At 30.7% G+C, this 23,449-nt stretch overlaps 1 protein-coding gene across 1 annotated transcript in view; it reads left to right on the plus strand.

Moving 5' to 3' along the window:
* Positions 1 to 1,482: 1,482 nt before the first annotated feature.
* The window catches only part of LOC132744714 (corticotropin-releasing factor receptor 2-like), a 165,278-nt gene continuing 143,311 nt past the window's right edge, over positions 1,483 to 23,449 (plus strand). The window contains exon 1 of the mRNA XM_060733488.1: positions 1,483 to 1,953. The gene's annotated coding sequence lies outside the window, so the exon portion shown is untranslated. The remainder of the gene's footprint in view (positions 1,954 to 23,449) is intronic.

Raw genomic sequence — 23,449 nt, forward strand, 5'->3', positions numbered from 1 at the left:
AATGAAAGAAACAAGGAAGAAATACGTTGAAACATTTGAAACTACACCACTTTTTAAACGTTAATATAATTTAATTTTTATGCTGAAGCAAATGTATATACATTTTAGCTAGTATTTCGATAGTTAATCAAACAGTATTTTTGTTTAAAACCTCAGTAACTTTACCAGTGTAATTATCCCTTATTTTTCTTAAGAGGTCATTTCGCTCATGCCAATCATTATCACATGGACGCATGTTTTTATAAATTGATGATATGAACATTACCGAAAGCTTGTCGGCTGTAATAATAAACTGGACAAATATTTTGATCTGGCAAATGATATGTAACTCGCTGGTATGGTTTACACGAATTCGTTTATCGCAAACTTTTCAAAGGAGCTTCGGGTAATTGACTTCAGGTAAATTTAGATTGAAATATCATGATCAGCTCAATGTTTTTAATAAACAGTCTTATGAAACCTAAATTTGAGATATTCCCCTAAAAACCTTCTCAGAAGTTATCTTCCCCCGGTGTTTCATTCAGGAATATAAATACATGTATGTTTCTGCTTTACACCATCGTTTATTTATGTTGTTGTTGTTCGAAGGTGCAGTCGGAACATATGCTCAATTTGCATATTTCCACCATACGTAATGAATAACAGACATATCTCTGTTTAAATCAACTGATTTCTACAGTTCAGTCATATACCTTTTTTTGTTTTAAAAGAAGTATTCAACAAAAATCATCTATTTTTATGTTTCCGCTCTGCACTGAAATAAATCAAACTGTTTCCAAATTTTAAGTTAAGCATTGGTCTGTTACTTTGATGTCTACCTACGCCACACCTCATTTAAAACAATACATTAACATGTTTTCTTTTTAAATTAAAGTCTTTCCGGATGGCAGGTGATTGCTCTGAGGGGTGCCAGAAATGCAAAAAAAGCTTTGCATCTTGGAATTTTATAAATAATTGTACCGAATTTCAATCGTTTTCCATCTTTGATATAGCGGTAATTAATGGATTAATTAGTGTCTTTTGATATTTCCTCTGTATTGCATTTAAAGTCATTTGCACAATCAATAACTGCGCCTCGGCGATTCGTTATAAAATTGTTTTACATACAGAATATAACATTAATTGAAAAAAAAAGAGTTTCATTCAATATAACATCCCAAAGTTCATAATAGTGTAACGATACAATGTTTAAAAAAATATAAAAAAATAAACATTTCGGAATTTATAATTAAATAGGATATTACGGTAATTTAAAAACACTATTGTCTTTTGCCTCAACAAAACTGTAAAACATTCTTAATCATAAAATTTGTCCGGTATTTTAACATATTTCAAAACATTCAAGAATCATTCAGAATCTTTGACATAAAACATACTTTTTAATATCATAACAGTTCACCTTTAATCCATTGGAGTAGCCTTGCAAATGTGTGCTGCTAATTTGTGTATTATCCGAGGTGTATAATCTAAAAATATCGTCTCTGAAACAGATACCCTCGGCTGCATTATAATAGCGTCTTGCTTTATATTACAATACATTTTTTTCTTTGTTTTAAGGGAGCAATTCACACAGTATTTTAATTTGTTAACATAACGGATTATGCGAAAATATTACGATTTGGAAATAGCGTTGTTCGGATGGATATTTGTGTGTTTTTATTAAATTTTATGTTATAATTAGGGGATTTATTTTCTGTGAGTGAATCGACCAATTTATTCAAGGGCCCACCTGTGGTATAACTCGATGATTGGAAGTGCTTCAAACGAACATACCTGTGTTGCATGGTAAAACAGAAACATCTTTTTATTTTTGAAAAAAAGTTCTGGCATCGGAAAGGACATAAATTAATTAGTTGACCTTGTTTTACTTTGACAGATACAGTGTTTGTTGTTTTTTCTAGGCACGGAATTATAGTTGCGTGTGGTTTCGGATGTGATTACGGAATATAACTGGTAAGTGCATGCATTGATTAACGATTTGTTATTTTATTATCTTGTATAAATATTGTAGGCCTAATATTCTATGGTATTTTTTTGCCAGCAAATATTATGTTGGAATCAATAATCATGGTTATAGTACGTCTTTGCTTTATCTTAGCCGTGGACAATTTGATTTAGAGGACATTTTTATATTCCAAGTGTAGCAAAATAGCTAATTAATTATATGTTATATAGAAAATGGAATAAATAATATAACAGTGTCGTCAAAACAAACTCGATATAAAATTAATATAAATATTTGAGTAATTGAGTTTTTTTTCATTATACATGCTCGTGCCATGCTCGTGTCATGTGTTATTCATGTATAATGAATGTAATAATTATGGCGATGAGCATGTTACACTTAAACCAAGTAATAACACGTCTGTTCTGTTACAATGGATTGAATTAAGTGTATTAAGTAATTTTCTAAATATAGAAATATATGGTTAAAAAATTCGCAAGCCCCATTTTCTCGTTTAGATTCAATCTTAAAAGCATAATGAATGCTTTAAAAAATACGCTGTAAATATTTTGAAGAATTTGATGAGGTTTTTTTTTCTAACAAAAAAAAAAAAACAAGGCTCCAGGGTAAAAATTTGGGGTGCAAAACAATCTAGGGTGATAAGATATACCATTAAGATAATGTTCTCCGAAAAATAATCTGGAGATATCATAATTGTGGGGTACATTTTGCATAACTATTGAATAAAATGTTGAAATCATTGTTGTCTAGAAAAAAAGCAGTTGATATCCCGAATAGTACATAATATTTGTAATTCATTTTATTCCTATGATAATTAGCGTATCATTTTGTGTACATTGTTCTCAAAGCAATACATCTACTCGAAATGCTAATTTGAGATATGTGTAATAAAGAATTCATATTATTCTGCATACTCTTAATAATAGGATAATAAAGATTGCAAAGCAATTCATTCACTTGAAATGCTAATTTCTCTATAAAATTATTATACATTTTGATCGTTTTACAATAAGGACTTGAATCTGATCAGAAAAAAATCAAAATTTGAGATATACGTGATACAGAATTGCATACTTTTAATGATAATAATATCAAGAATTATTGCCTTTTGTCTACAATTAATCTCCTTAATCAATATATTTTTAAAAGGGTACAATTTTTGTCAGTCTATATTCCTGTAATGAAACCTAAATCAAAATATATTTAAATAAACACTATATTTGTATTCTTCTATATATCACCGATAGCTATTTATATAAGTGAGCCATATATATTTCAAAATAAATCTTTGGGGGATATAAAGTGTTAACATTTCGTTTTGAACTATCTTGTAATATGAAGTTGAGAACAAAATACGTTTGAATGAATGTTAACAAATCATACGATTTGCCATCATTAATTTCCGAATGCCGAGACATGACAATATGGTACTTCGCGGATTAAATATTTCACCCCAATGAAAAGATTGAAGAAAAAAGAACACATTTGGTACTAACTGTGTCTGTCGTTAATAAGGAAGAATTTTGTAACAATTTGACCGGTTAATCCGAGTATGATATACTATTCCGCAGCAGGGGTACGAATGAATAGCTATAAATAGAAACGTCGATGTATGCAATATTCTAAAATTGCACTGCCTATCTCTTTTCATACATTCTTTAAATAGAACGGATTTGTATAAAATTTAAATTTTACATGTTAAATATATGAATACAGATACGCAAGTACCAGTTCAATCAAACTTTAGTCGCAAAAATTACAAAATCAATGAAATTTGTCTGTTTTCTTCCCGAAAGTAATATTATCTATGAAAGCTAAAAAGACCTATTCATTCATTTCAGGTTTAGAATATCAACACAATTTCAATCAATCAATGAATCAGTCAATCATTCAATCAATCATATTTTTCTTTGTCGGTACTAACTTCCTTTATTCATACATGTTAGAAATTGGCCTCTTTTAAAAAAAACTTACCCCAAAAAAGCTTGTTATTAATTACAAAAGTAAAAATTTACATCTTTTGTGTTTTACGAACTATCTTGTTTAATATGTGGAGGTCTCTGTGACCTGTATGTAATTTTAACCGATAAAATCTCTATCAATGGGGATAATTGTCTCATGCTGAACACGTAAATTATGTCAATGTCATCATCAGTGAGTCTTCACTCATTTTCGATTCACGCATCCTCAAATTTCTCAGATAATGTCCACCAAGAAGCTAGAAAGAAGCTTTTTAGATAGAAACGCATACATAGTGATTCATGTAGTATTGTAGCATTTGCATTTCCTTTTAGCTGCATGCCTCCAGATGAGCTAAAATATTAAAAATCAAATTTGAGAAAAGTAAACTAAGATTTAAGAAAACGATTCAAGGAATAATATAAAATGTTATGTGCGATTATTGACTAATTTTGCAGTATTTATCGCGATATTCAAACGTTAATGTATTTATCATACATTTTCGAACTTTTCATGAAAATAAGCATGAATCTGGAGGCATTCTGCTTTTGATATGCATTATCTAATTAAACACATCAATTGTTTACGTTTACCTAGAAGAGAAAAACTTTTGTCATTGCTGAAGAATATTCCCGTGGCTGTATGAGATATAAATCTTCGTATTGTTTTTATTTCTTATTTATCTCGTATACATTAAAGAAGCTCCACTGGAGATTTTTTTAAAATGATTTGTTTATCTGGGTGTAGGTCTTGACCAAGAACTCGTGTACAAAATTGCAGATCATTCGCTTACTCCGTTTCCTAGGAATAATCACTTTTATTGCGCAAATTGACCCTAAAAAGAATCTCCAATAAACGAGATTTGATTTAAAACCCAGTATATTTATATATAAACTATTGGATATATTTTTTTAATTGAATTATGAAAGTTGTTTTTGAAATTATGATTTTAGGCTATAGACCTCAACGGAGTTCCATTAATAATTATGTAAGTAACTTGCAGTTTTTGTAACCTTTCAATCAGGACTGTAAAAGTATTATTGGATAACGTGAATGAATATCTTTGTTGCATGAAAATTGATTCTCGCTACCTTACAAACATAACCTTGACCTTTATACGGTTTATGAGCCGGCATATCTGATGTAATTGGACTTCAGAAATAACTGCTACCGGACGATACAGAAGATTTATTCCCGCATTGATATGTCTTGGTTAATCTAATTCGAATCCATTTATTTAAGATTGCCACTATTAAATGGTTTATTTATACCACTTAATTAAAAATATCGTCTGATACAGTTTCTTATCTGGCGAATTTAATTATATATAATTGACGGGAATGTATACGGTTTCCAAGATGTTTCTGGTAATGTACAGAGATGATTCGAGGCTGATTAGTTATGTTATGTAGTTAATGATGTAGAACTTGGCTGGCAGAGACTAAATCACGAATGTCGATCCTTTTTCTTAGAACATACCAAGAAGATCGTTTCCATCACTAGACATTATGTAATTGTTTCGTTCCGCTTATACTGGTAGTATTTTTATTGCAAAGTTCATAACTCTTTGCACGGAATGTAACGATAGTGACAGTCATGTAACGTTTATTTTTGTCTCCCACTTCTTTTTTTTACACTTTTAGACGTTAATCGGTGTACCACAGTAGGTCATATATATGTCTTCGCTTTTCTGCATATTCGTAGTAAAGTATTGAATATACAATTGTCTAAATTGTAATATGTGTTAATTTTTAACTGAAAATATGGTCGAAGTGATAATATGGTCGAAAGGTATTGTTGATTGTTAATATAGCCGAGGAGTATGGTGGAATGATAATATGGTCGAAGGGTATGGTTGACTGATAATATGGTCAAAGGGTATAGTTGACTGATAATATGGTCAAAGGGTATGGTTGACTGATAATATGGTCAAAGGGTATGGTTGAATGATAATATGGTCAAAGGGTATGGTTGAATGATAATATGGTCGTTGAATGATAATATGGTCGAAGAGTATGGTTGATATATGTGATTTACAGTTTAGGATTTGCGTAATTTATCCGATTCATTGAATTACCTACACGTCCCTTCGATCCTTTTTTTTTAAGTTTATATAATTACAATTGTAATTTTGCTATCCAAGCCTGATTATTTTAACGCGTGTGCATAAGCATGATTAAAAGGATTCTGGTACAAACATATGCTAACACTTCTTTAATACCTCCTTCATCTCCTCTACTTATTAACGTATGTGCAAATATCAACATATGCCCTTGCAATTTATTATATGTGCATTTTCTAGACATCACTTTCCTATATAACTATTTCAAAGATTTCAAGTTACGTAATGAGCGACGAAACAAAAGAAAACTTTCTCTAATTCGAACCTTCTGGTATGAAAACAGTGTATATTGGTATGGCATATATTGGTGATGCTTGGCTTTTAACCTATGTAAGTGTCAGACTGATGGCATGATAGCAAATCCTCTTGATACTTGGAACTGATATTCATACTTGTCCGCTGTCTGCACCTCTTAAAGTAGCACGCCTCCAGATTCATGCTTAATTTCATGCAAATTTAAAAATGTATTTAACAGTATAATATTGTAAAGTTAGCAAAAGAATGCAATTTACACATTATCAATGGCACTTACAACTTATATAAATTACTATAAAAAGGTCAAAATATGCAAAAATAGCCCTTACTGCGTGAGTAACGCGGTAGAAATATAGTTATAAATAATGAAAAATTCGGTCATTAATTAAACATAACATGGAATTTTTACTAGAATTTTGAATCTTTATACCTTTCCTAAAATCTTAGTACATTTGTCTCAGGTTTGATTTCATAGAAATATTTTTGCTCATCTGGAGGCGTGCAGTTTTAAAGTAAGCTCTGTGCACTTATTATTTAGGAAAAAAGGAAATCAGGAAATCCCTCGAAAGCATAAACAGCATAACAGCAAATATAAACAAGTGATATAAGAAGACGAATAGGTTTTATTGAAAGAAAATATATGATGATGAAATTGGCATCAACTTTTAAGTCCCCCTCCGGGCACCGTATTTAAATTAATTTCTCTATACAAGCGAAATCCCATGACATTAAATGCTCCTTTTTACTTATTCTGGCTGCTGCTTTAATGAAATGATGGCATTTCTGTTTTATCTTGCAAATGATAACATCACCTTATCTTAATTGGAATTTACAGATACAAAGGAACTTTACTCTTTTACACAGCTTGTTGTAACCGAACATTTCTATTTATAAATGTTTTCGGGGGAAAATGTGGCTAATTGTGGTCTAAATGCCATAGATTGTATCAAAAGAAAAACTTATAGCGCAGATGTTAGTCATCCTTTGACTACAGATGTTTCAAGAAATTTACATTTGTTTATTTTAGATTAAACACGATTCCGACTGAGTTAACAGGTCATGTATAAACACAAGCCTGTATTTTATTTATAGCTGTATCTAAGTGCATGTGATGTGTTTTAAGGACTATGTCTCCTAGCTATAAAATTGAAGTTATTCCGAGCTATAAAATTAAAGTTTTTCCTAGCTATAACATTGTAGTTATACGAGTATGTCTATATACTATAATTATGTAAAACAATATGTGATAGTTAATCAATTTTTATTTGCATCGCTTTTTATTTCATTCTATTGTACTCTGTCATATTTAACTTATCATGGAGGGACATCTTAAGTGTTTTCCGTTTTCCCGTCCTACACAGTTTTTGACTATGTACATATGTTCAATTGAACAATGTGCAAATGCTTTTAAAACATTAGTAATTACTTCACTCGGAAAATATGGACAAATTATGAGAATGAAGAGAAAAATTAAACCTAGGAAATCATATGTCGTGAAATAAGTTTCATTAGGTCATATGGTACGGCAGCGGACAATTTGGTCCAAAGTGCTCTACAAATTTGTAAAGCTTTAATGAATTACGTTTAGATTTTTCCATGGCTGAAATTTGTGTATAAACTATTATTTGTTCTAAAATGCTTTTAAATTTAGATATTACGTAAAATACTGATATACTGTATAACAATTTCGCCTTTAAAACATTACCGGAGAAGAAAAGGTGTGGTTCGAGTATTTTTACTGCTATGACCATGTGCTTTTTTTCTAATTTGTCCTCTATCCTTGCAAACCACTGTAACATAATTATACACAAACTATTTGAACAAAGACAAGCATAGCCTAGTAAACTAATTCACTTATATCCCCGGCCCTGAGCCCTGTATTGGGTGGGGATAGCACGGGAAATTAGCCGTGTTTTTTGACCTACCGTTATCGTCTCCCTGCGGGGTAAATGTGTGATATTATTCTCGTGCCACACAAAGCGGGGAGTGGGGGGTGGGTGGCGGGAGGGGTATACCCTAACAATCAGAGACAGTGAATTGTTTTGGTATTTTTACTATCTGAAATTCCCGCTGTGAATAACGGGTATGTAATATCCATGTTTTGTACAAATACATCGTTGTTATTATGAAACACTGTAAATTCTGCAAATTGCAACCTAAGACCAGACGCTGGCTTTGTGGTAGATCCTCTTCACAAATTACAGCAACAACAAAAAATCATTGGAAAATATACGATGTTTGTTTAGACAGAAATTTGCCTGATAGAGATCAGTCTGTAAGTTGCAGAAATGCTTCACTAGTAAAACAAGAGATTTTTTTTCTTGTAATTTGTAACTCGTCCGTCTGTTTTGTTTTAGATGCTTTCAGTGAGATTGATAGAGAAGCGTTCTTGTTGGGTTTGTTTGTGTTGTTTTTGTGTAAGATTGTATCTCCTCTTCTTGTTATTTGAAGATATTTGATTTAAAATGATAATATTATTTGCCTAAGATAAATATTTTTAATATTTGTCAATATAGATTAAATGTGTCAATGTTTTATTGAATCAGATGAAGTGCACGTTAATCAATATAAATGAAGGATTGAACGAACTAACGAACGGACGAACGAACGAACGAGCGAGCGAGCGAGCGAGCAAGTGAGTGAGTGAATAAAAATAATACGAATAATAAAAAAACATTAAACAAATAAAACAGAAAATAAATACTTCAGATGTAAACATACTTCAAAAACTAAATCAAAGAGCAAGCATGCGTGAACGAAAGGGTTCCTGTAGGAGCTGATAATAGATATTTAATAATTATAAACATAAAAAATGACATGTTGAACAATGAGATTAATACTGGTTACTGTACAAATCAACAACCAAAGCGTGTTCATGCGCGTTCACGCATGCGTATGAAAGAGCTTTTTTGAGTATCATTATTCATTATCATTATTCATAAATAAACGAGTATTGAAATTTTCGAAAGATAACTGCAACGCTTTAATATGACCCTAATGAGCATGTATTCGATACGACATATTGAAATCTAATAAAATAAAAAAAGTCGTTATAAGGAAAACTCTCACACTTAAACAAGATATGCGAAAACTGTCGAAAAAAAGGCGAGAGCGTCCCCGGGTTGTCACGATATTAACCGGCATTAGCCGATGTTAAAAACGGTTCATTAGGGTTCGTAATCAGCTTGCAACAGTTATTTTTATAGATCGTATCATTTCAGTAACGAAGTGTTGACAGGGCCAATTCAAAAATATCTTAAGTCGATATTCGGCACGTGAATATCATAATTAGAACAATAGTGAATACATTTATAAAAACGCCGTATGAGAGGTCCAGTCATTAATGCAATATTTCATTGAATGAAATTTTGGATTAAAAACTAAGACACAGTTCGAACAGTCACGCTAACCGATCGGAATAAAATGCATGATAACCCGAACATCATTGCAGAAATACGCTGTACATTAAACAGTATTAAAAAGATACTAAAGTCGGGGCAAAAACTTTGAATAAATTGTGCTTTCCTATCTTAAATAGATCAGTTATGTTATCAGTTTAACGATTGAACTATAAATAGTAGTTTTAAAGTATTAGTAGCATAATTGGTAGATGCTATCGGTGTTAAACTTATACGACCCAAATATTTTTAACAATGGTAGAGATGAGCGGATTTTATTCACAGACACATTTGGGGGTATTTTTTGATCGACTTATATATATACAAAACATATGTTGTACAAATTTGATCAGACATAATGGACAGATACAAATCTTTGAAACGCTATACACATTGTTATGTGAAGGTTTACCCCAACCTTTACAAAATCAGAAAATCTAAAATAGATGATAATTGTGTCCATTAACAATAATAAAGTATTGTCTTTAGATTTGCAGATATCTTGTTTTAATTTAAGCATTGTCAATCACTGGGTCTGAATGACTTGGGATATATAAGGTACTCTATTTTATGCTATATTTAGATATAGCACAACTAAACTGTACAATAAGTTAGGCTAATATGATACATTTAGCACAGAATTATTCAATAATTTGCAGCTATTGTTTATTGAGGCTTAATAAACGTCGATTATACACGGGTTTATATTTCAAACATGAAATGACTCTGGTCGATATACCGTCAATACCGTATACAATTTTTAAAAATCGTATTTAATCCAGAGGGCGATTCAAGTCCATCATCAAATAAAAGGTCTGGAAAAATATGACGATGATGAATTTTAATTCAGAAAAAGTTCAAACGACATTATGATATATAAAAATTTGAAAATCTTATGAACTTCAAATTAAAAATAACAGAAAATTTATTTTTCCATTATAGAAGGTCTGTAATACAATCATATCATTTGTTATGTTGATAGAATTTAGTTTGAGTTGTGAAAAATTAACTACGAAAAAGTTATATTTGCATTATGTTAACGAGATATTATTAGTTATAAAGATTTTTGACAGTTATATGGACCTATATAAACAATTGTTTGTAAATATAACATCTTTTTGTAGAGAAAAACGTGAGAGTTCTTCATAAATTGACAGTAGCCGTGTAAATAAAACTATTTAAAAGGCACGGCTATCCAATGAAAAGCGACTTTACAAACGTGCAGTATTATAAGATCATTATAATATACCAGATAAATAATAGAATGTTATCAAACAAAATATTTTCATTCATCATGTAAATATTCATACTATATCACTTCGAAAGATAAAATATGCTTTTTACCATATAATTTACATGACTTTAGAAGGTAGCAACATTTTACCAGTGCAGACCATGATCAGCCTGTTCGCTGTTCAATCAGTATATAGTTTGATGTTTTCCCCTAAAATAAGTAATAGTTTTATCGAGATTGAAAGATAAAAAAGGCCATTTTAGATTTTTAGCGTAGTAACGATTAATAAATCACAATTAAAGAAGCACGCCAACCATTTTTCTATACTACTTAGATATAAATAGATATACAAATTATTGTAAAATAAACATATGATCTTACATAAAGTAGCGCAATTACATAAAGAATTAGTTAAATAAATATGCATCAGTACATCTTAATCTGCAGTATATATCATAGTTATGCAACATATAAAGGATTTAAGATCGATATAACCATCTTAAATATATATACAATTTTAAAGAGTCCTTAAATTTATATTAATTAAACATTTTTTCGGTAATATACATGTTGAGGGGTGGATCATGGACAGAGTCTGTAAAAAAGTCCAACACTGCAAAATTGAAAATGTTTCAAGCTCGATTTGATTGGGATGTTTATTATCGGTAGTGGTAATTGCAAGCTACCGTCCAAACCCCCTAGCACCAGCTTAAGCAGAATAAAATGGTAAAATTTTTAAAAAAATCCACAGATGAGATCATACGGCGAAGATACATAAAATAAGATATAACATAATTTAGTTTACATTCTGTAATTTTATAGTTATAAAATAAATATATACACGTGAAATATAAGACTTCTTTTTATTACAGCCATGTGCTTGTTTAATCAATAAAATGTTTTGTGCACCATATCTTGTTTAATTATAACGGTTATGCTACGTTTTAAAGATCACATAAAATGATACTGTAATTCGAGAAGACACACAAATTAAACCACCGTCGAAATACCTCTATAAATTTGAAAAATAATGGATACTTAAATGAAAACTTGTCAGTAGTAATTTGGTTATCATGATAATTGAAGATTACCAGAGACACGAGGGGATTTATTTTAAAAGTTGTAGCATTTAAAACAGGTGATAGGAACAGAGGTAAAACGATTTGTAACACCGATGTGGTAGATTGTGCCTTTGATAAAGTAACTTTATTCTATTATCATTTGATATCTTTTTTTTTCACGCTGGTTAAGTAAATCTGATAGTTTGCTTGCTTTTGGTTTATATTTTAGACGATTTTTTTTATTAAATTTCATTTGATAAAAATGATCAGATATCCTTGTTTTTAAACATAAATTTTATAATAATTTTTAGGTCCATTCATCTTTTGAATTTTTTATTAAAGCTATTTTAAATGCATCCATCATTTAGTATTTATTTAATGTTTCATAAATATAAGATATCATGAATATTTTTAAAATCCATTGTGCTACAGAAATATTATTATTTTGAAATTTCTAAAAATATTTTTATTTTAGAAAAATCGATACAGTTAAAAAACAAAAATCATTGAACTATCTATCCTCTTTTGGTCTTTTAGCAATTGTAACAATTATAGTGAATTAGTATTTTGTGTGGAAGTCAAAATACTACTTTGTTCACATTGTGATACCTTAAGTACATATTACTGCACGTTCAACGCGACTTTTTCCGGTTGTTCAACATCTTACATACATTAAAGATTATTAAGCACATGACTGACATTGTTAAAGCATTAACAATATGGGTTTCAGAGTTCAATGCCTTAAATAATGAAAACAAAAATTATATATCACTGAAACTGACAGAAATATTGTGCGATGTTAAATTGTAAGTGAACCTGCCTTTTATGATTTTGTGTGGCAATGACTCTATTTGTTTTCAATCACTTGTAAACGAATTTATAACGAGTTGAAATTTCAGAGCAAACATGTCAGCGTCAACAACAAAAAATGATTACATTAATTTAATAAAATTATTCTAAAATCAATCTGACAACATTATATTTTTTCATATCTAACATTTTTCCAACCATAATCGAAAATGATTAGCCTTTGCCACCGGTATAGAGCAGGGGCAAGCTGCACTACCGTATTGTATTGGTAGTCCACACATTGCTTATTGACATTTAAATCTGTTAAACTTTAAATAAACTGCTGGGAAAATCCAAAATCAGCTGTCAAAAGGCTAAAACTGATTATACAATGTTACACAAACGTCTCGTAAAGAAAGTGATAACTCGGTCAATATTCAATCGAACACTCAAATTTTGGCGCCAAAATACATTTAATTCGAAATATCTTTTAAATTAGTGCATACAGCAGTCTAAAGGTTAAAAGGTCACTGATTACACAATGTAATACAACAGTCTCGTTAAAAAGTGATAATTCGGTCAATATTCAGCCGAACACTCTCAAATATATTTAGTTAAAATTTGGCGCCAAAATACCTGCGGATATCTTTAGTGCGTTGCTGTCTGACAGATTTTGGCAATTATCCGTCAAAATGGAACGGATCATTCGCTTGGATTTTGAATTTATTGAGGGGCTAAATTGTCTGGTTTATTAACACGAGACGTTTATATAGGGCATTAATTATTTAACAAAAATGATAAATGAACTCACAGTGTCTGATTTATTTTTTATTAATAAAAAAGAAACACGGAGAAATATAAGTTAAAGATATAAATGTACTCAGCTCAAATTTGATATTAGAAAAAAATTATAATTGCTAATTCTCTTTGTAAATATAACATTCAATGTTTTGACTGCGCATAAAGTAGTTATGTTCAAGATTCTACAGACTATACTTAAGTGGTCACAATATGAATATATTGTGTCATTTAAAAAAAACTGGCAGTATTTCTAATGAAAAATTACAACTTAACTTTCTTTGAGCTAATTCATTTTCTATTCAAAATAGAAATATTTTGTATTAATTTCATAGATATCAATAAATTTATGTGATAAGAATATTTTACTCAAGGATGAGCAAAGTAATATCTTTAAATAAAAAGGTACATTACATGGATGTATTTAGTACTGGTATATCACCGTATGGACTTAAATAAATGTTGACGAGGATCATCTTGAATTGATGATGCTATTCTTAATATCTTACGTCCACATGATTTAAATTGTGCAAATAGTAAATGTATATGTATATTAACATTAAACACTTCTTGAAGTTTTTAACTTGCTATTCCGTAACAAAGAGAAGAAATCGGGAACCAGATAGTGATTTATACCTGCTTGAATGCTATCAAAGTTAGAGTAGTTAGTTTGTAAAGAAATGATAAAGTAATGGACTGATAGGTTTTATCGATTAAATAAAATACTTCCTCAAATCTTGGAACATGAAACCTTCGTATTAATTATCTTAAAGACTATTAATGGATAAATACCTATGTTTGAGTGTGATGACAAATTACTGTCTACCCAATTCAATAAGCTATTTCTGGTTCGATAAAACCACGACGTCTTTTAAATCTTCACTTATTCATTCTTAAAAAATATTCAGGTTAAGAAAATTTTACACCATAAATTAATCAAGTTCTTTGTTATGCGGTATACTACTTATACTTCCCATATTTTCATTCATTGAAGAAATCAAAATCGGTTGTTTTATTGTTGTTGTGCAAAGTCAATGAATCGTTCTTGCTTCTATTTTGTTTTGTGTTTTCTTTTGGGTTCAATGTGTAGGCGCAATAAAATAAAGTCGTCTTTTCAACTGTACTTGTTTTTGCTGTTGAGTTTAATGTATAGGCGAAATCAAAAGAAGTTCTCTTTGTGAATGTACCTGTTTTTGCTGTTTGATTTAAAGTATAGACGTAATTAAATGCAGTTTTCTTTTCAAATGTATATACCTGTACGTTACTTAAACAGATGACCGTCTTTAATGAGGATTATTATTTTTTCCATTTTTAGGTTGTTTTACTGTTTCTTCTTGCATATCAGACTGGCGTTTTCGTGAGTTTTACCCATGCCGGAAATTTCATCTGACATGGGGGGTGCCAGATGAGTCGCGTGCTGTACAATGGCACGCTCAGAATGACGTCATTTTACCGTTATGAATGAAGTTGTAATTCATACGCTGTTGTAAGAAAGTAGTTACGGTTATAATTATATAAATTTCCATTGAAATTAAAGATAAAGAATTTAAAATATAATGGAATATGGTAGAATATGCAAGAAAAAATATCTGACATATGACAGATATTATTATTCTGTTTGCATCAAACAAATTTTCAAATTCAATAAATTTCAAATATTATTCTTACCATTTACCTATAAATAAGTAATGTTTGAAACGAGATTCCTAATGTTATATCAGAAATCATTTTCTGGTTCAGAATTTCATTTAAAATGTTCTCTTGATATTTGTAAAGAGAAAAACCTAGTCTTATTCTTTTGTGCGGTTTGCGTGCTAATAGAAGACATTCGAAAATGATTGGCATTATTGATGTATGATAAAACACAACCTGTTACTTCACAGTTTGTTATATTAAATTGAATACAATTTTGTAATCTGAATTAAACATTTTTAAGGTTTGAATCATTATTCGGAGATGTTCAGGGGACAGGTCAGCTTACTCTAACAACAGGTTAGAGAAACATCTACAAAACTAAACATGCGGGGGAAAATGGAAAAAATATATTCACATCTTGATTGACTAGACAGTTTACAACACACAATACAGATATCCACTGACTCTCCAGACAATTGTCTGTTACAATTAGTCATGTGCACGTACACTATAGTTGTAAAGTGGAAATATATTTGCAATTTGCAAGTCTATGGTCTGTTTTCTGACAGGACTATCTGGTCTCAATTAAGAACATTTGCAGTGTGTTACTTGTTACGGAATCTTTTTTGTTTTTGTGTGTTTTGTTTTTCTTCGTTTCCTTTCAACTAACAAAACAAAACATATAGTGTTCATGATAATAAGTTTTGTATAAGTCGTATAATAAGAGAGACTATCCGCCTACAATCCTGGATAAATTAACCAAATTCCAAGCTCTCCAAGTGTCAGTTGTGGATCATTTTCATTACAATTTTATATTCAAAGCTTTTAGTCGAATGATATAATTTTTCCTTTGATGATTGCGGAAAGAAATCCGAATTAACATTCCTGTGAATAGTATTTACTCATGATTATGCAATGGGATATAATCTTATTGCTTTTGACAAACTTTATGCCTTTAGGATTTTTTTCATCATTTTTTTTTATATATCTAGAGCCTAATATATTAAAAGTTCCTTATCCTTTATTGAAACGTTCTTTGTTAATCTTATTATCGTATCTAAATTAAGTTTAGAAATACCGACACTAAGATCTGGTCTTCTCTCACAATGAAAGAAAATCATGCTGAACTTTACCTTTTTGATTTAATGTCGATATACTACGTTAATGATGCTAACGCATGGTTTGTTGGTATCTAGTTACTCCTTTAGTAACCTTATACAGTGGATAATTCTCTTTAGAACAGAAACGTTATATTTTAGTTACAATAATACAACCGTCTTTAAAGAGACCTTTGGCTTTTATGTTTTTGTCGGAAAAAACAATTATGTGTTGTTTCAAACTATGTATATATTTTAGTAACTTTATCTTTAAAAAAGTGCATCATATCACTGTAAAGCTTTCTTCAACACAGGTCCCAAAAGCTGTTGAGAACACGACAGTGACGCTCGTTTCTAAAAAATAGAAGTTCGGAATACGAATTGTCTGGTTTACTAATTTACATATAATGCCGACCGATAGATTAGAGATATCAATGGATTTTCATACTGTTTTTTTCCTGTATCTTAACGACGGCAAATTTGACAATGATATGAAACGATTTATCTAAAAATAAGATATTCAGCCTTGAGAAAAGCCAATGGTCGCTTTAAATAGTGTTGGTGCAAGTAAGTCAAAGCAAGCTTTTACAGTTTATTTATTGTCAATCTGTTCAATATATCTATCAAAATAATAATGAAAATGTGTGTCCAAACATCTCAGTTTATTATAATTGAGGTAATTACAAACACTTTTTAAAATATTTTTACTGCTTTACATTTAATTATTTCACATTGACAAAACGTTATAATGAGATATAAAATTTCAAAGATTAATGGATATAAATGAATACAATGACATCAAAACGCTTGTCAAAATATTGGAGACTGTCAATAGTTTATTTTTCACTTTTGTTTACACTTCTTTTATATCTTCTATCAATACTTCAAGGATTATATTATGCAAACCTGTTAATCTGGGATTTTTTGTGATTTTTCTGTTCCGAATTGACAAATATCTGGCTTAAAAATACGCAAATAAGCAGAAACTACTGTTCTGCTGCTTTGATTGGTTGGTTTTACTGGGCACTAACACATTTGGCGCCGAAACCGGAAAGATGGCTTTGGCTAACACCGGCTTTGTTTTAATCGATTAAACTATAATCGGATGATTAATTACTGATAAAACGGCTTTCCGCTTTAAATGATTCTAGGTTTTGATTGAATTTATAAACAAACAAAAATCAGTATAAATGGCTAAGAGCTCACATAAAGCATGCAATAAATAGCAAATTTGTCGGTTTAACATATTGACCTCGACTGGAAAAACAAGTTCTTGCAAGCCATATTTATAACTCACTTACATTAAAGCACAACACGCGAATACCAGCTCTTATATTACATCTAATGTTCACTCTGTGAAATATATTTCGATCTTACATGCAAAACAAGAAATATCATCTATGTAAGCAAAAATACTCTAGTTACAACATACATGAAGTTAAACTGTACTAACTTAAATAATAAACCCAACACATATATTGTTCATGTTTTCGTTTAATTTTACTGACTATATCTTGTAATAATTTGACAAGCGATAACGTCGATTTTCGAATTCATCATGTACCGAATTCAAAAGATAAATAACACAAGATTATATTTTAAAGCATTTAAACCCAATAACATATCAGATTTGTCAGTTGTAATAGAATGGAGCTTGATCTATAAATACAAAAATGTGATAAGTAGACACAATAAATATTTCACTCTTGTGAAATATGAACATAATACCATACCATTTAAGATCAATAGGCGTCCTTTTTTACTTTTTATTTACAAAAATAAATATGAGCTGTTTTGGGAACATGATAACTTGCATCATGTGTGAGTAACTGTAAACAAAAGCAGTTTTTGTGACAAATGATTAATCATGTACTTCCCAAGTTTAGCATATTTAGTGTTCATACTTTTTGTTTTTGTCTTCCATTATTATATTTATTGGCATAAGTGTTTATCAAATATGCTCCTATTACACGATGATTAATCGCTACGGCCTAAAATTTCAAACGCATTGTGTAAGCACTATCTTAGTTTTGATAGGTTATTAATTGAGACTGATTGATAGCACCAAGTGGTGCAAAGTGTGTTGCTGTTGTCCAGCTATGCAAACAATAATTGTACAAATTACAAAACAGCATCATGATCATTGAAAACATCTCTTGTCTGTTCCTACTGTAACTTAATCAATTGCTCAATCAAGAAGTTGATAGCTTCAATAGGCATAAATAAATAAATGAAATATCATGTTCTTTGATTTTGTGTCAAAGTCATTAGGGTGTAATAAAGAAGAAAATGTGATTTCTTTATAGGATTGTTAAGAATAAATTATATTGTTTCGAGGAAAATATATCACATGAACTTCATAAATGTCTTTAAATGTCTGTTAAATTTTACACATTTACAAAGCAAATTTTACAAAGAAAACAACACCAAAACAACAGCAAACATGAAAATCTGCGTTTCAAATTAGCATTATTAACAGTTAAGGATATTCCATTTAAGGATATTCCATGTATTTTATTATTTAAGGCATATCATGCCTACGAAATTAGTTTTTGCTACTTAAGGAGGGCAAAATGCATTATATAATGTTCCGATAATGGATTTTTAACATAAGAAATGCTTATCACCAGGAGAAAAAAATGCTGATTGTGAAATAACTATAACTCTACTTATTGCCAAATATCAAGAAAAGGCAAAAAATTGGTTTAGCTGGCCAATGAGTACTCTTTCGGAAAGAAATCTATCAGTACACCACAAATAAAATAATTTTGAGAAAAAGTAAATTATGGCATTTTTGGGGAACTTTAAATATGCTTTTTAGAAGACAAGAAGCTATTCAAGCAAATTAATCGGGAATTGTAAATACGCGGGAGAAAACAAGCTTGTCGGACGTTGATAGATTAGATCTTTCAAAACAAGAACTACAGACAACTGCTGTATCTCCAGACTGCGCTGTGATAATATCAATTTGTAACATATGAATATGCACCAAAATGAATTTGATTTACAAGTTGTTTTTCAAGGGTCTGTTTTCTGACAAGCACATACAAATCTCGAGAGCATTTATGTTTAATGAAAATAATATGTCGTCGTTCTGTAAAAAGTTTGATTTATGTATCTATATTATTTATTCTTGTTAAACCTTTTTATAAATGTTGAGTGTTTAGTTGATTTTGAACGTTATTATTAGTGAGCTTATTCATGTGTGATACAAGTGGCATATCCTAGAAATGCAAGATCGATTAAAACATCACCAAGTACTTTTTCATGTAAAACATTTCGTAATCTTCTACATAGCTTGGCCTTGACATACTAGAAATATTATACCCTGTTTACAATTCAATTAACGCCTACAAATAATTCGATGAATGCATAACAAGATGTAAAAGTATTAGATCTAATACTCGTTCAATTCGTGATCGTGGAATATTAGCTCAAACGAAATTAAATTAAAAGTATTGCTTTCAACTTCAGGAGTGTTTTGCAATTCATACTTTGCCTTGATTTTCATCATTATTAGATCAATTGCTATATTACTTTTGACGCATGTATTGATTACTTTTAAAAGCTATGTCTGATTAACGTGTACCATTGTTTATAATACGCAATATCAGTAGAAAATGTTTTTATTATACGTTTAGAATGGTTAAGGTTTATGAAATAGCCTGTTCATGGACGGTAATGGAAAGTGCAAGTTACCGTTCACGCCCCCATAACATCGGCTTAAGCAGGATACTTATAAGTCACGTGATAAGATTCGTGTGTTTAATAAATAAATGCATTTTAGAGAAGAACGTTCAATTATCTAAAGGCATTTTGAAATGGGTCTTTAATTACACAAAACATTAAGTAATATTCACATTTAATGATTAACATTTTTATACTATCCCACAGTACGTCATGCTCTTTTATATTTAATCCTGGGCCTATCTCTAGCTATGCGTCCTGTGAAAACAAAGAACAGCCAGCACATTCGTATTTTGCCCGATTTGACAACTTTTCTATTCAATGCATAACATAATGTCACAGATTATATATCGTCATTAAAAGTATATATTTAGATATTATAAGTTATTGTCTGGGTGTGACATCACATGGTGTTTAGTTTAGTCTTCTACTCTTCTATAGCGCTGTCTGTTTTACAAAATATATATTAAGATACCCTTCTAATGGTATACGTACGAACAATCATTTCTACTACCAAAGAGGAGAATTCTGAGAAATTGTAAGAATTGATCACATCGTTCGTATCCAGCGCACAAAGACAGCGTTTTATTCTCCGATAATATCAGTTCAGTAACTTATGCATTTGCACCAAAGATGAAAAGAGAACTTTGATTTGCATTTTCTTTTTCTATTATCAGTTTTCAGCGAGACTGCTTGGGATTCAGTGTTGAATATTTATGTTTAGCTTAATGTAACTTTACTTGTTTTGAGAAATCTGTATCTTTTTCCTGTTTGTTTCATGTATTGGAAGGCAAAAACCAATGCGCGAAACAATATGGTTCGATCGTTCAGATAATTCAGAATTAATGCTGGCAAAATAGTAGTTGTTATATTTGGTTGTTCATAAACACTATATACATCATTCTAGCTTTAGATTAGGATACTGCTGTATTCGTGTTATCTGTGTTTCTAACGGTGACAAAATCTTCTGCTTAATCCGGTACTAGGCGTGGACTAACGTGCACTTTCAAGTCCCGTCAATGAACAGGCTCAAATAAACCGAACCTGCAATATAATTTATTATGTCGTTTTTGTGCTCCATGCATAGCGTAACAATCTGTTAGGGATGGTCTTAGTAGGAAACTAAAATTACCATAGAACGCCCAAAATGAAAATGCTGAAGACTCGGTTTGATCGAGCGTGTTTATGGACGGTAATAGTAATTGTAAGCCACGGTCTACGAGACCTAACACTGGCGGCTTAAGCGGAATTGAACAGTAACCCGTAATACCAAAAGTACTTTGATTTCCTCAAAATATTAATTCGTGTAGATAAAGCTACGATGTCAATGATTTAATACTAAAAGTTTAATAGTAAACTAAAAAAAGTGATGAAAACAGAATAAATAAAGAAGGAAAACTTTTAGGAGTTTGGCATATTGATGGGCTAAAAAGGCGGGAAGACAAATTACATAAGGACTTTACATAATACTTAAAATTATATACCACTAACTTGGACCTCTTTTAAGAATGATGACGCATTTTTATCAGATTAGCTGTTACCTGGGAGAAAGAAATCATTAATGAAATCATTCAAACTAACGAGACGTTTCCGATTTTTACAAGTACAACACTTTTTTCATTTATTTAACCAAATTCTGTCTTATTTCCTTATTACGTTTCCATGTTAGTTCTCGTTTGTGACAATTCAGAAAAAAGATACTTATTGATTGCATTAAAACTCATGTACCTTAGAATTTAATTGTTTCACATTGCAGGAAGTAAAGTGGGTGGTGACTATTTTATGTCTTCTAAGCCAATTACTTTTTAGTTTAATGAACTAGTTTGTGGTTAGTTACATTTATCTGTGGTTTATATATGTTAAGGAATATTGATTTTAAATGAAAACCTGAATCTGCTATATTTCTGCCTAGCAGCGTTTATTTTTTGGAATTTTCAATTACCAAAATATAAAGGAACTCCAAAAGTAAAAAAAACGTAACATTTGAAAATCGTATCGTTGTGCTTTTTCTTAGGCTAGCCCAATTTGAGTAAAACGCGTTGGAACGTCCAGTCCCGGCATGTCAAAAACGAAAGTCCGACTATTTGTCAGCAAACTGCATACAGCCTGGTCATACTCCGGTAGGTCCGACTAACAAGGTGTTACCAATTTCTCCTTAAGTGTCTGGCTACTAATCTAACATAAGTGACAGACAAATGACCACTAGATTTAATGTCCGGGATAAATCATGTTTCAAAGCCCAGTTAGCCCTTAGTTTCAAATTAAATGTTCTCTGTATTGAGATAAGTAAACGGACAAGGGCAATGCCAAATTTGCACAATACAGCCTATATACTGCTTTGTGTATATGTATGTTAAATATTTTACACTGGCAAGGATAAAGAATCCATGAACAATAAGGCTAGTCAGAGAACTTATGAACCAAACAAACAAATTCTACTATTTTTTGGTATGTATTTATTTTAGAAACATGTAAATTATCATGCTTCTAACGTACAAAATTAAACTATATTAGCCATTCTTAAATTGGTGTTTTTTAATGAAAACGTTTTACCTTAAAACAACAAAGACTCATTAGAATGTCAGTGAAGCGAATGTATACGTCAATTATATTATGTTGCAGCAAAACATCATTTACTGACAACAAATCAAGAGGACACTGTACATAATCAGTTGATACGTGACATGGATTGTGTTTCAATAGACACAAGCATTCTGTTATATTTAGAATATCTATAAGGAGCATACGTTAATTGTAAATAACAATTACTTCCCCGTGTATTTAAGTTGATACGCACGAAATATAGACAAATATAGCTTTTAAAAAGGTAGTATTAAGACTTTGTATTTGCATTTAACTTTGAGCGGACATTTATTTTGATGCATTTAAGGTCATGTAAATTGATGTTCAAAAGTAAGCCAGACGAAACCTTGAAAGGCTTATTATGCCTCCGAAATGCTTCCTGTTCAATTTCTCAAAAACTTTTCAATTTAAGTGTACTTTGATAGTATCTAAAAAGTAATTCTCGGCCAATTACCTGAACCATCGTTACTTTTGGCAATAAGTACAGTTATAGTGACTTAGAATATTGTATGGAAATCAAAATACTGCTTTGTTTACTTTTTGCTATTTTTAGCTCACCTGAGCATATGCTCAGGGTGAGCTATTAGGATCACTCTTCGTCCGTCGTACGTCGTCCGTCGTACGTCATCCGTTGTCCGTTCACACTTTTCAAACGACATCTCCTCTGAAACCATAAGGCAGATCATAATGAAACTTCACAGGGATGTTCCTTGTGTGAAGCCTTAACAAAGTTGTTCAAAGAATTCCATTCCATGCAGAACTCTGGTTGCCATGGCAACCAAAAGAAAAAACTTTAAACATCTTCTTCTAGAAAACCCAAAGAGCCAGAGCTTAGATATTTGGCATGAAACATCTTCTAGTGAGT

Source organism: Ruditapes philippinarum, unplaced genomic scaffold (assembly GCF_026571515.1).
Source record: "Ruditapes philippinarum isolate M1 unplaced genomic scaffold, ASM2657151v2 ctg1007_1_1_1_1, whole genome shotgun sequence".
Taxonomy (NCBI): Eukaryota; Metazoa; Mollusca; class Bivalvia; order Venerida; family Veneridae; genus Ruditapes; species Ruditapes philippinarum.